Source organism: Lagenorhynchus albirostris, chromosome 11 (assembly GCF_949774975.1).
Source record: "Lagenorhynchus albirostris chromosome 11, mLagAlb1.1, whole genome shotgun sequence".
NCBI lineage: Eukaryota > Metazoa > Chordata > Mammalia > Artiodactyla > Delphinidae > Lagenorhynchus > Lagenorhynchus albirostris.
The window spans coordinates 27194031-27209015 of NC_083105.1; the positions used below are offsets into that span (position 1 = coordinate 27194031).

Below are 14985 nucleotides of genomic sequence, written 5' to 3' on the forward strand. Positions count from 1 at the left end.
TTGGTGAGCATACAAAGCAACAGAAACTCTCACATTTCAAACAATTTTATTCATAATAGCTAAAGACTGAAGACAGTCCAAATGTTTGCCAACAGGTGAATAAACAAATTGTCTACATCCAGACCATAGAATAATAGTCAGCAATAAAAAAAGAACAAACTACAGACACATGCAACAATATGAATTCATCTCAAAAGCAATATGCTAAGCATAAGAAGCCAGACACAAAGGGCTGTACATTACAGGATTCCATCTACATGGCATTCTGGAAAACAGGTCATATGTTGCCAGGAAATGAAGGCAGGTGAGGAGATTGACTGCAAAGAGCATGAGGGGACATTTGGACTTGACAGAAATGTTCTATATCTTGACTAAGGCAGTAGTTACATGACTGTATACAGTCAACAAAACTCATTGAACGATACACTGTAAAGGGGTAAATTTTATTTTATGTGAATTATTCCCCAATAAACCTGACTCTTAAAAAGGTAAAACTAGAAAAGAACTACCTTGGAGAAGGAGAAAAAGCAGGAAAAGGCTGAAATCTTATGTTATTCAGGCTAGGTCAGTGTACATGCAAGACTCCATCACTAAATAACCTTCCCTCTAACCTGTATTTTGGCATTTGTATGGTTCTCACTCTGGGAAGACAAATAAGGGAGGTAAGGATGAGTTTTATCTCTGCAACTAAAAGGTCTAGGTACCCCTCCCCATTTTAATTCAGGTTACTCAAGAAAGAGAATAGTTCAGGTTCAGTGAAATTACAGATAGGAGAAGATACTGTTTTAACTTCAGTACTAAAAACAGGTTTAAAAATAGCACTCTTAACTTGATCTTAAATGTTCTCACCATAAAAGAGAAATGATAATTTTGTGATGGGGTGATAATCATGTAAATTATAAATGTATCATATCATGTTGTACACCTTAAACTTAAACAATGTTATGTAAGTTATATCTCAATTTTTAAAATTAAGAATATAAATAAATGATAAAAATAGCACTCTTACATTTCCCCAGAGGGACTGAAGGTATTTTACACATGTGCATCCTTAGCTCACAATAGCTCTGTGCATGGGTAGAAATGCAGGGAAAGCAAGATGCTGTAAAACTGAATAGTTTTGCCCCAGGGAGGGGATATGGCTGGATTTCTATGTTGCAGAGATCACTCTGGCACTCGTGGTATGAAACTGAATTTGATCAGGGCAACGCAAGATCGATAGACATGGTTGTTGAAAGCATCCCTTAAGGGATGATAAAGCCCTCACTCAGGGCAATGAGAAGTGGCAACTCAGTGGGACTTGGCCTTGGGTTGAATGTGAGGAGTGAGTGAGAAAATGGCACTGGGGATCGCAGTAAGGTTCTGACTTGGTAGAGGATGTTGTTACAGCAAAAGAACCTGGGAAGAGAGGCAAGAGGACATGCTTAGATAGAGGAAGTGTTCCCATGTAGCACTTGTCCATGCCGATCTGGGCGTTTCATCTTGGTTTTTTTCTATAAACCCTTCCTTCTCTGCCACAGGCCCTTCCTCTCTAGTCTCACATTATATTAAATAACGAATAAAAATAATAAAGTATCTATTTTATGTCCATCTGTCCTGCGGAACTGGCAGCTACTCAAGAGCAGGACCTGTGTCTTCTCCATTTTTTTTGCGGTACGCGGGCCTCTCACTGTTGTGGCCCCTCCCATTGCGGAGCACAGGCTCCGGACGCGCAGGCTCAGTGGCCATGGCTCACAGGCCCAGCCGCTTCGCGGCATGTGGGATTCTCCCGGACCGGGGCACGAACTCACTTCCCCTGCATCGGCAGGCGGACTCTCAACCACTGCGCTACCAGGGAAGCCCCATCCATTTTTGATCAAGTCCAAATTCCTTAGCGTGCTTCCCAGGCCTGAAGGACCTGCTCCTGTGTCCTCCTCTTCTCTGCTGAGCCAGTCCTCTCTCACCTGCTGACATTGCTACTCCCTCTGCCTGGAAGATCATTCTGCCTCTCCCCTCATCACAGTCCTTCCCGTACCTGCAAATCTCTTAATCATTCTTCAGGTCTCAGCCAAGCCATTGCTTCCCTTAAGAAAACTTCAATATTCCCCCAAGCCTGGTACGGGGCCCCTCCTGAATGTTCCTACAGCACCTCTACTTCTGGCTATGTTAACACCCACCACTCTATTATAATTGCTTGTTTTCTCCATTTGCCTGTAAGTTTCATAAGACCAAAGACTATGCCTGTCTTATTCACTGTGGTAGCCCCAGTTAGTAACATTAATATTAATCATCATAATAACACTGGCTAATGCTTGTTAAGTACTTAATATAGGCCAGGCATCCTTCTAAGTGTTCTGATGTGTTAACTCATTTAGACCTCAGACAACCTTTCAAGGTAAGCCCTATTATTATCACGTTTTCAGGTTAGGAAACTAAAATATTGCGAGGCAAGTTAACTTGCTTGAGGTCAACATTCTAAAAAGAGTATTAATCAACAATGACAACAGCTATTTATCGTGTGCTCCCTAGTTCCTCGTGTGCTGCCGTCAGAGAAAAGATGTTCCATAAATGTTTGTAGAATTGATTTCAGGTGAGGAGATTGTACTCAAGTTGGCAGCTTGTATCTGGCAAAGAGGAGAGGGCAGACCAGGCAAAATTCTCATAAACATCCGGCACCTACCCCAGGCTTAGGTCTCAGGACACAGTGGTGAAAACACCCTCCAGCACAGCTGCTCTAAGGCCGTGAGGAAGGGGTTCCTGCCAATCAGAACAGCAAGAGGAAGATTTTCTATATCATTCACTTTATTTCCAGGGGACATACTCTAGACACAACCCTAGGATCCCTCCTCTTGATTTTTCACCCTGTGGTGACTTGTGACCCAGTGACCCTCCCACTTCCCCTTAAAATGATTCCACACCCCATCCTCATCTGGCCTTATAGTGGCCCTCTCTTGTGTGCATGTTGTGTGTCCTGAGGACTTCCTGGATAGCCACTCAGGCAAGGACACACCATTGTGAATAATGGATGTGCCCCTGATTGGGTGGCTCATTCTGCATGGAAGGGTCCCCAGAGCCACCCAGAGCTGAGTGAGCTGTACAGCAGTGGTTTTCAACCTCCATACACAGTTGTTACACCAGTGGAGGTTTTTTTAGACACCAGTGCCTAGAATGCCCCCCAAATGAATTAAATCAGAACCCCTGGGGTAGGCCCTAAGCACTGGTGTTTTTTAGTTCCTAGGAAGATTCCAAGGTTGAGACCCATTGCAGAGGCACTCAGTCTCATTCTCTCTCTGGGCCTTAGTCTCCCCGCACTAGAATTTGAGAACAGTGTATTCTTTCTACAGGGGATGGGATGGGGCAAGCCTTGGAGAGCAAGCAAGGCCCCGTAAGCCTGACTTTAATAAAGCCTTGTGGAAATGAAACAGAATTGCTGCAGTCTTGTGCTTCTGGACGTCTTAACCTGGTCTAGATGCTGATGGGAAAGCGGCCCCTCTCCACTCACACCTGAAGGGACAGGAGGGGTGGCAGTGAGAACTGCATCTCCATCCCCAGGACTGTATCTTGTCCTTTTCTGAATACCACCTGGAGCTGTCTCCTCCCTAAAGATATTCATATGTCCTTTACAGAGCAGAAGCTCAGTCCCCAGGGGAACATGGGGTGCAGCGGTCCACCCACGCCTCCTCACACTTAGCTTCTCCCTCTAGTGCCAATTTCAGAGGATCCAAGGTTGATATTTGTTAAGGCAAATGGCAGCATCCTTACACATTTCCTCTCGACGTGGCTTCCTGCCACAGCTGGCTTTGGCCAGAGGTGTCCCTCCCCACTCCCACCCCAAGCCCTCCCCTGTACTTTTCAGTTCCTTCTCAAAATTGAGGTCACAGACAGCGGAGAGGAAATAAGCGGGAAACGACAGATAAAAGCATTAGACACAATAGCCTGCACAAAAGTAGAGGTAGTGATGACAGTAGTGATCATTACTACTAGTGTCGTTGTTGCTGACATCATTATGCTAGAGTGTGGCCTGTGTTCTCAACTCTGTGCTAAGCCTGCTCCCCTGTGTCCTCTCCCCCAATCCAGTGAGGCAGAAGTGTCATCATTTTACAGAGAAGGGAAGGAAAGCCACAGCATGCAGCAACATTTTGCCTCACTTAAAAAAAAAAAAAAAGAATGATTACACGGTTCTCAGAAATGCCTAGGAACTTGCTAGAAATGCAAATATCCCCTGTGGCCAGAGCGGGATTCATGGCGTGCAACCAGTGTAGCTACACACAGCCACGGGTTCAGAAGAGCCCGGCAGTTGAAGTTTAATTTTATCTTTGAGTGTTTCCTAAGTGAAGTCAGCTCGGACAATGGTTCAGGACCTTGGAGCCTCCCAGCGCTTCCCTGCCCGGGTTCTAGGCCCTCTGCCTCCACCCTCCCTGCCCCAGGACCCTGCCTCCCTCCACTCAGGGAAGGGGGGTGGGTAGCCAAGTGGCAGTGATGAGGGGAGGCTTGCATTTGCCATTGTCCTCTGCCCCAGGCTGGGCCCTGATTACAGACACAGGGAGGGGAGGGGTGGGACACGCACCCCTCGCCCCCTCGGTGCTCAGGTCAGGGCAAGGTGGTGCTGTCCCCATCCCAGGTGGGCAGTACCACAGTGACTTTTCAGGGGCCTCTCGCCGGCCCTGATCCGGGTACTGAGTGTATCCTGGTGTGGAGGTTGCATTTCCTTGGGAATAGGCGAGGGTATCTGTTAAGGGTGGACCGGGGCCGTGGGCCTGTGGGAAGGGGAGATGGACTCCCCCCCAGGACAGGGCCCTGCATTTTCTTTTTGCACTGGACACAGTGAATTTTGCAGCTGTCTCTCTGCCTGGGTCCAGACCACCTGAATCAAAACTCTTATGGCCAGGCCCAGCAGTCTGGTTGAAGAAGCACCCCAGGTGACTCTGATGCACACTGAAGTTTGAGAACCACTGAGTCATAGGGAAGCTAAGGAGAAAGCGTGAAGGAGGAGGCGGTGGCATGGTGTGGGGAGCAGCAGCAGTGGGAGTCATGGATTGGGCAGGAACCCCACTCCTTTGCTGAGTGACCCTTAGCAAGTTACTTGCCCTTATTGGTACTGTTTCTCTGGAGAACCCTGGCTGATACAATCACCTATGTCCTACTGGAATCTTCAGGCAGGAGCTTCCTCGATGACTGTTCTGAGGTATTTGTTTTACTTCCTTTGGAAGAATCTCCATTTGAATGACCTCTCTCCTGCTGATTTCAATGGCTCAGTTCACTTCTCACTGGAACTCCCCTCAACACTTTCCTATCCTCCTCTGAATGCGACCTTGTAATCAGTGCTGTTGTGTCCTGTCCAGATGCTTTTGCCAGGCAGATGTGGGCATCCCACAGCTGCTGTGTCAACTGCTACAGGCTTACAGCTGCCTCCTACTCTGGAGAGTTTGCCCTTGACTCATGGGAGCCACCTTGCCCAGAAATGTTTGGGAGGTTATTCTATCCCCAGGGGCAGCCCACAGCCAATGGCTAGCTGATACAGTGTACAACAGCTTTTCCCCTTTGTGGTACTACATGTTGTTTTCTGACACCACTTCTAACACAAAATGTATGGTTCTTCCTGACACCAACCAATTCTCCAACAGCAACTGGGTATCCAACCACTCAGTTAAATTCTAACGCTATTTACTTGGAGTTAGCTGGCATTGGATCCCACAATGTAAAAGGCTCAGTCCCGCCAGACGGCCCCCCACTTCAGATGCCAGTCAGAAGTGGGATCCCCAGGAGACCCACACTTCTGCCCAACTGATTACAAATTCAGGGGTTCCTATGATGCCCCCTCAAGTTTGATAATTCACTGGAATGACTCAGAAAAATGAATGACTCCAGAAAGTGCTCCACTTATGTTGTAATTAACTACAAAGAATACAGATGAACAGCCAGATGAAGAAGTACATAGGGCAAGTTCCAGAAGGGTCCCAAGCACAGGCGCTTCTGCACTATGGAGTTGGGGTGAGCCACCCCCCCAGCACATGGATGTGTTCACCAACTCAGAAACTAGAATTACCATATGATCCAGCAATCCCACTCCTGGGCATATATCCAGACAAAACTATAACTTGAAAAGATACATGCACCCCAATGTTCACAGCAGCACTATTCACAATACCCAAGACATGGAAGCAAACTAAACGTCCATCGACAGATGAATGGATAAAGAAGATGTAATAATATATACAATGGAATACCACTCAGCCATAAAAAAGAACAAAATAATACCATTTGCAGCAACAGGGATGGAACTAGAGATTATCATACTAAGTAAAATAAGTCAGAAAGAGAAAGACAAATACCATATGATATCACTTATATATGGAATCTAAACTGTGACACAAATGAACTTATCTATGAAACAGAAACAGACTCACACAGAGAACAGACATGTGGTTGCCAAAGGGGAGGGGGTTGGGGGAGAGATGGAGTGGGAGTTTGGGGTCAGCAGATGTAAGCTTTTAATATATAGAATGGATAAACAACAAGGTCCTACCGTATAGCACAGGGAACTATAGTCAATATCCTGTCATAAACCATAATGGAAAAGAATATTTTAAAAAAAGAATGTATATATGTATATCTATGTATATATATCTACGTATATAGATATATATTTCTGAATCGCTTTGCTCTACAGCAGAAATTAACATTGTAAATCAACTATACTTCAATTAAAAAAAAAGAAACTCTCTGAATCCCATTGTTTAGGGGTTTTATGGAGGTTTCATTATGCAGGCATGATTGATTAAGTCATTGGCCATCGGGGAACTGACCTCAATCTCCAGCCCCTCTGCCCTCCCCAGAAGTTGGGAAATGGGGCTGAGAGTTCCAACCCTCTAATCATATAGCTGGCTTTTCTTGTGACCAGCTCCCATCCTGAGACGATCTGGGGCCTCCACAGGACTCACCTCATTAGCATACAGAAGATAACTTGTAAGGGTTTTAGGAGCTCTGTACTCCAAAATCAGGGACAAAGACCAGATATATATTTTTCATTATACCACAGGCACAAATCATCCTTTAGAGCTCCTCATGGGATCAGGCTCCAGCTACACCCACCTCTTTGCCTAGCTTCTCTCCTGCTCTGTCCTTCTCGGCTCACAGCCTCAAAGTTTTCACCCCAGATCCCTCTCTCAATAAAGCCCACAAGCCCTGCTCTAGCTGTACTTCCAGGAATCCAACCTAAAACACACCCATAGCTTTCTACACCCCACAGTTATCTGTGTGTCTTTTACATGACTTCTTTGACAGGGAGTTCCTTGAGATTTGATCCATGTGTAATTTACCTTTGTCTTTCTGTAACACCTACACAATACCTTGCATAATAAATTTTCTGGAATGAGTATTTCATATTTTGAAATCATTTGCATGGATGGGCAGGATTGTTAAACGACTGATTTATCCTTCAATTCCCATTCTGCACCCTACCCCCCAAAACGTGGTGCACAAATAGGTTAGTTCTCCCCTGTGAAGAAGAGGGCAAAGGATTTCAAGAAAAAGCTCAAAAACACGTCCCTGTGGAAATACCTCCAGGCCATTCCCGTCTGGTGCCGGAGATAGAGAAGGCTGTTCAGTGCCTCGAGTATTTTTGTTCTTTCCAACTTCTCTGCCCGATGAAGTTAAACAGTCCCTAAGAGTAAATAAATGTGGTAAAGATAAAACAAATATTTTTTCCCATTGGATTGGTTCATTCCTTGTGTGGGTTCAGATGAGGGAAAAACCAGAATGTTTTGATTAAATCGGCTGTTGCCACAAAATGATTTGCCTGTTTACTAATGGGGTGTCGTATTTCTTGTCATTATCTACCGAAGTGAGAATGCTTGGCATTGTGGAGAGGACTGCTCTGAATAAGAAAGTGGCAAGGTTCCTTAACCTAATGTTCTTACTATGTTACAAAGTGTAAAAACATTGAATCAAAAGCAACAGGGAAGTACAGCCCTGCATAATTGCAGAGTAGAGGAAAAAAGAGAAGTAGGTAGGCTCTCTCTTATCTAAGAGTCTTTCCTTACTGGTGTTTCTGATGACTAATTTTTTCACTTTCCTTTCGCATGCATCTTACCTAGGTGCTACTATGATTTGATTTCCTGATAAGAAAGATGGTGCTGCTCCCTGTAACTCCCACAGTCTGGGAACCATGGTTCTCCTTAATCTAAAAGGTGTGGATGATCACATGAGATGCTACTGAATTCATGATGGGGGTTGTTTAGTTGTTAATCATCTAGAGTGACAGTGGTCCCATAATACTGATGACGATGATGATGATGACAACGACAGATGACCTTTACTGGATGTATCAGACATTGTTCTAGGACTCTACGTGTATTAATTGATTAATCCCCATCACAACTGTGAGTACCTTTAATATCCCCATTTTACACATGAAAAAACTAGGCCTCGTAGATGTTAAATAGCTTGCCCCAGCATAGATGATGTAAGTGACAGAGCTGGCTTTGACCCCAGGGAGTTTGGCTCCAGATCCAGGGTTACTAACCTCTATACATACTGCCTAGTCATAACAGCAACCATTAACATTTACTGAGCCTTAACCACATGCCAGTCATGATTATTAATTTTATGTATTAACATGGTTAAATCTCATAAAAACTCCATCAGATACATATTTATCATCCTCTTTTACTAAGGCACATAGAGGTTAACGTGCCTACAGTACCTCAGCTGATGGGTGAGGGAACCAGGTTTCCAGGCTAGGTGGAGTGCCTTCAGAGCAACACTCTCTGGCTTTTCTGCTCTTGCTGGCAGGTGCCGTGAGCTTTGGTTTTCTGGAACATGTGCATGCTACTATTGACAACACTTTGTATAGTATATTCTGTCTCCCCTAGGAAAATATCCAGGGAGCCATAGAACAAGAGATCTCAGAGATCTAGTCTACAGCACCCATCTGTCTGGTCTGTTTGCTTGCCCAGTATTTCCCCCTTGTTTTAGTAGGAGTGCTCTAAAATTTTCCTGTTGGGGAATGTACTAGTTTTCTATCATTGCTGTAACAAACCACCATAAATTTAGTGGCTGAAAATAATACAAAATTATCATCTTATTTACTTACTTCTGGAGGTTGGAAATCAAAAATAGGTCTCACTGAGCTAAAGTCAAGGTATCAGCAGGGCTGGGTCCTCCTGGAAGCCCTTGGGAAGAATCTGTTCCTCTGCGTTTTCCAGTTTCTAGAGACTACCCACATACCATGGCTCATGGCCTCATTCCTCCATCTTCAAAGCCGGCAACATCAGGCCAAGTCCTTCTCATGCTACCATCTCTCTGGTTGTCCCTCTTCTGCCCCCTTCTTCCACTTTTAAGAATGCTGGTGATTATATTGGGTTTACCTGGATAATCTCACTAGTTTAAGGTCAGCTGATTGGCAACCTTAATTCCTCTTTGCCATGTAACCTATTCACAGTTCCTTCCAGATTGAGATATAGACCTCTTTGGAGTGGGGTTGAGAGCATTACTCTACGTGGCACAGCGAAACTCTCCTTTTCACTCCTGGGTCATATATTCTGGGTTTATCCAACCCAACAACCCTGGCTCACAGCGCAGGCTTGGGACTTTTACTGGATTTCCTGGCAAACAGCCCCTACGCCCACATCCCGCTTTTTTTTTTTGCGGTACGCAGGCCTCTCACCGCTGTGGGCTCTCCCGTTGTGGAGCACAGGCTCCGGACGCGCAGGCTCAGCGGCCATGGCTCACGGGCCCAGCCGCTCCGCGGCACGTGGGATCCTCCCGGACCGGGGCATGAACCCGCGTCCCCTGCATCGGCAGGCGGACTCCCAACCACTGCGCCACCAGGGAAGCCCCATAATTACCATGTATTTTTATTCATTCCACATGTTTACTGGGTGCTGTTATAATTCTAAGTTTTAGAGAGAAAACCAAGAACTAACCAGCCCTGCTCTCATCAGGTTTACACTGTGCCAACCTTCCTGCTATCTGCCACTGGACAGATGACTTTCATGATAGCCATTAAAGGGAAATCCGATAGAGACATTCATAACAGAGTGTGTCATAGATCATGTATGCCGAAGGTCACAAGCAAGTCCCAGCACCCAGCAGGAACTCCTTCCATCCCAATCCTTTCCTCTCAAGAAGGCAAATCAGAACACAAGTGAGTAAGAGTGTCACTATTTGAGAGCTCATCTTAAAGCCACTCTGCTTTATCTTTATCTGTGAAAGATAATAAATCTTTCACAACTTTGCTACTCTGGATATTATCCTAGTCTCTGAAGTGACAAAAATATCCATTTTAGAAAGGTTTTCAACCATAAAGACTGAAGTCAAAGAGCAGACCGAGTTTCTGGTTAACATTTCCCAGGGGCTCTGCAAATACTGTGAGAAATGCCACTTTGTGACAGCTTCAGCCAAACACCAGGCTCCTGCTTCAAGAGATCCGCTCACTACTATGTTGCTCAGAGGAGTGGAAAGATGTAGAATTGATGGTCTGCTCCAAAGATCAAAACAGGTGTATTTCATACTCAAGCAGCAGGGATCCTGCCCTGGGAAGGAACCAGTCAGTCCCTTTCCTCATTTGCTTGCTTTACAGAAATTCATGCCCTTAGGTCCAATACCACCCCCGCCCCCGCCAGGCCAGACTTTCTGCTTCCAGCCAGCCCAGCCGGACTCAACATGTTCACAACCCGCCCAGATGCCTCCCTGATGACAGATGGCACCACCAGCTCTATCAAAGCTTGTTTCTCCTGCCTCCTAGGGCCTAGTTCTCAGACTTCAGCCTACATCAGAATCACCTGGGAGCTTGTTAAACACTGATTTCTGGGCTCTAGCCTATGGTTTTTGATTCAGTTAAGTCTCGGGTAGGTCCCTTGCTTTCCTGGTAAGTTACCGGGTGCCTGCTGCTGCAGGTTTGGGTACCAGCCTTCGACAACTACTGCTCTAGGCATCGCCTTGGGCCCTGAAAGCCTGTCCTCAGTGCAAAAGATCCTCATTCTCTTTGGCTTCTGACCACCCCCATCTCAGCTTTCCTCAATCCCATTCATTCTTCACCTCCCTTCCATAGTCCCCCTGCCTTACATGCCACTGAAAGCATTCTCCCTGAAGGCAAACACGGTGCGCCTGCTACCAAATCCAATGGACGGGCATCACCACTTGGGTGCCTCACCAGCCACGCCACAACTCAGCATGTCTGAACTGAACTCCCTGCCTTTCTCCCTGCACCCTTGGCCTGGTGTTTGAAGCTGCCCAGCTGCATGTGCTCCCTTCCTTCTGGTGACAGTATTGCCCTTACTTGCAGCAACTGCTTCTCCCTGCTCAGTGTTGTTCAGGTGTGATCCAATCCAACCCTCCTGACACCTTGATTTTGAACTTCTGGCCCCCAGAACTGTAAGAAAATAAATTTCTTCTTGTTTTAAGCCACCGGTTTGTGGTAATTGGTTACAGCAGCCACAGGAAACAAACACATGCTAATTCCATTCTAACGGCTTGGGGTGGGGGGTGGGCGGGAGGGGCGGGGGCAGGGGAACCCTGCTTAGGAGATCTGACCTAAGATACAGAAAGGGGGAAATTTCAAAGCTTCCTCAGGCAAGGACTGATTGCTTTAAAAACGGTCCATCACCAAACCACCCGTAAGAAGATAGTTACCATTTTGGCACAGATACTTAGCCAATCAAGCACTCACAAAGTAGGACAATCTATCTCTTACACAAACCCTGTTTATTTAGTCTCCTGAAGTTGTAGGGCATTCTCTCTGTAGAGAGAGGAAAGACTCATTGTATAATAAATTAAGAAAAAAAAAAAAGTTTAGTTTCACTGAACAGTCCTTTCTTAGAAAGCTTACAATTAATTTCCTTTGTAATTTCCGGTGATAAGTGCTGATAGCAGATTTCCTTGCCAGCTTTTGTAATCCCAATGACATCACAGAACCTTCATCACTGTAAAAAATTGTTCTTTTAGGTGGCAGTGATGACATCAACCACTACCGGGGCGGGGGGTGGGGGGGAAAGAAACAACAGGAAATTCTACATTCAGCTGTAAACTGATAAATGAAGGAGGAACTGGTTGTTAAAGTAAGTTCCCTTAACTAAAGCCAGTAATTCTCAATTACTTGGCTTTATTTATTCGACCTATTTATTTCTATAATCTCACTTTAAGTACAACTCCCTAGTCAAAAAGGCTCCTCACTCCCCAAAAAACCCAGGGATTATAGGTTAGAGCCCCTCACTTTGGGGGATTCCGAGGTCACGTTGCCTCATGTCAGGCATAAGCAGAGGGGCTGAAAAAGATCCAGACACAGGGCTAGGATATAATTTTTAGAATGAAGGAAGGAAGGAAGGAAGGAAAGGAGGGAGGGAGGGAGGGGAAAGAAAAGGAAAGAAGGAAAGAAAGAAAGAAGGAAAGAAAGAGGGAGAAAGAGAGAGAGAGAGAAAGAAAGGAAAGGTTAAAAGAAAAGAAATAAATACAGAAAGTCAATAAACATTTGAGCTGGGCAACCTAACAAACTGTATTAGTCAGGGTTCTCCAGAGAAGCAGAACCGACAGGATGTGTGTATATAGAGACTGAGTTTCATTTTATTACAGAACATCATGTAGAGTTTTATCTCATTTATATACAATTGAAGAAGTAAACTGCTATATTTCCTGGAAAGGATGTTTACCAGAATCTTAATTCTAGTTATCTACGAGTGGTGGAATTTCAGGTTAGTTTTGTAACATTTATTGGGGGCACACTATGTGTCAGGCATTCTTTCAAGTATTTTACATGGATTAAATTCATTCAATAACCTGTATGGTTTGCATTTTTAAGAAAACCAAAATCATGTATCATTTTCCCCAAAAAACTATGAAGCAGTTTTTTAAAATATCCCTTCTATTCTCATACATGGGCAGCCCTTGTTTCCCAAAGCTACACAACCTTGGGACTACTGAGAGTCTGAAACTGTTGTATGCAGATCCCACCCAGAGTTATTACTGGAAATCTCACCGTTTCACAAAAAACTGATGCTCTCCCATTGCTGCTGGAGTGTTTTGTTTTATTTGATTGTTTTCATGGCTCCTCTCTTGTTTTTTAAGAACTGGGTAAGTGAGTAATATGTTCCCTTTTAACCCCAGTCGTACTCTTAACCCTCTCCCACAGACACCCCTTCTAATGTATTTAGTTTGCATTCTTTTGTTTCTGTGTTCTTATAAAATATGTGCTGTTTGGTAAGCTCGTATTTTTAATTGACCTAAATGGTTTGACTTCACATCTCATTCAAGAGTTCTCTCTGCCACACGTCCCCCACAACCACCCATCCGGTGCCTGCACCCACTTAATGCTCTCACTGTTTCTGCCGTTGCTGCCTCAGGGATTCCTAGAGTTGGAAGAGTGCTCTCCATCATCCCTCTGCCAACTGCTCACTCCCAATCCCCAGAACTTAAGGTTCATTAGACCACCCAAAAGTCAACCTTGTTTTTTTTCATTTGTGTAGCCCTCTTCCCTGAGAAACTTGCCCCAAGTTCTTCATTTGCCCTCCTGGAGGGAACTGCAAAGCTAGCAATGATTGCCAAGCCAAGTAGCAAAGTAAGGTCCCTGGACAAGGCACTATCTGCTACCTTTCTCACCTCCAGATGTAATCTGCAGAAAAATGCTAAGGGTGGGGCATGGGTCAGAGGGGATTCATCTCAAAGTTAATGAAGTTCAAGTTTCAAAGCCCCCACCTTGTAAAGGCCCTAGGAAAAGTCCAACAATGCTCACAAGGGCACGTGTTTTTGTTAAATTTGCAAAATTAAGACATTGTAACCGCAGTCAGTTAAGACCTCCGTCCTTCTTCTCTGACATTCCTCCCATCACAATTTCCCACGTGTCAGGGAGCTTTGGAGAGTCCTTGGACATGTTGGGATCTGGCTAAAGGAAAGTTGGCTTGGGGATTCACATAGTGGGGCTTAGTAGACGTAAGCACTGTCATGTCTTCTTGTTATAGTATTTGCATCCTAAAATTGTATTCTTTTCTTAAAGAGGGTTTCCAAAATTATAATGCCTCCCTTCACCTCCCAAAGCTGGGTCTTCCCAGTCAGTGAAGCCCAGAGAAATTTGCTTCAGAATCCATGTATCCCTAGGGGTGACCTTGGACCTTGCTGGCTCTGTCCTGATCTTTGTTTTGAAACATTCCTGTTGTAGGTGGACCCCTAATTCCACTGAAGCGCAGCACTTGGCTCAGAGTATAGCTTCCAATCTACACCTTTTTGTCGATTTTCTTTTTGTGCCTCTCCCCGCTGCCCCCCTACACACACACGCGCGCGCACACACACGCACGCGTGCGCGCACTCGTCTATATCTGGTGAAGTTGCATCTTCTATTTAAGTTTCAGAAGAATACTAAGTATTTAAGATTTAAGTATCTGGAGTGCAGACTGGCAATGAGCCAGTTGTTTGAGCTCAAATGTACAAGGCAAACACTTCCCAGAACGCCCACAGCTGCCAGTCTCAACTTTAGAGGGCAAGAGGAGGAAAAAGGCTTACATGGCAGATGTTCTGTCTGGGTGTCTCTCTGGAATTGAGGCTGTTTGATGAGGCAGAAATATTTCCAACTCTTCACCTAACAAAACAGTGAAGGAACAAAACTCTTTTAAATTAGAAAAATCTCTCAAACCAATATCTCAGCAAAATTTTTAGCACATACACCAAAAAAAGTGCTCAAGAACTATTAAGTTAACAAATTCTCCTTTTAGAGCAAAGCAACCCCCCCCCCCCACCCTGGCCATCATTGCAAATGGACTCTGTTTCCATCTAAAATGTCCTGGGAGAGAGGTCTTTCCATTGGCCTACATTCAAGGTCAAGTTTTTTGTTGGTTTTTAGGGAGGAGAGGGGAGAATTGCTTTCATCTTCTTTCCCTCTGCAAAATGCCTTTCCAGAAGTGTTAACCCTACCTATATTTTTTTAAAATGTTAACCTCCATTTCTCTGGCAGACTTTCAAATCACTTTTTCTGGTTAAAAAAATAATCTATCCATCTATTACTTGAACAAATATTTACAG

At 44.9% G+C, this 14985-nt stretch overlaps 1 protein-coding gene across 1 annotated transcript in view; it reads right to left on the reverse strand.

Moving 5' to 3' along the window:
• The window catches only part of SOCS2 (suppressor of cytokine signaling 2), a 31224-nt gene extending 16738 nt beyond the window's left edge, over positions 1-14486 (reverse strand). The window contains exon 1 of the mRNA XM_060165306.1: positions 14470-14486. The gene's annotated coding sequence lies outside the window, so the exon portion shown is untranslated. The remainder of the gene's footprint in view (positions 1-14469) is intronic.
• Positions 14487-14985: the final 499 nt, after the last annotated feature.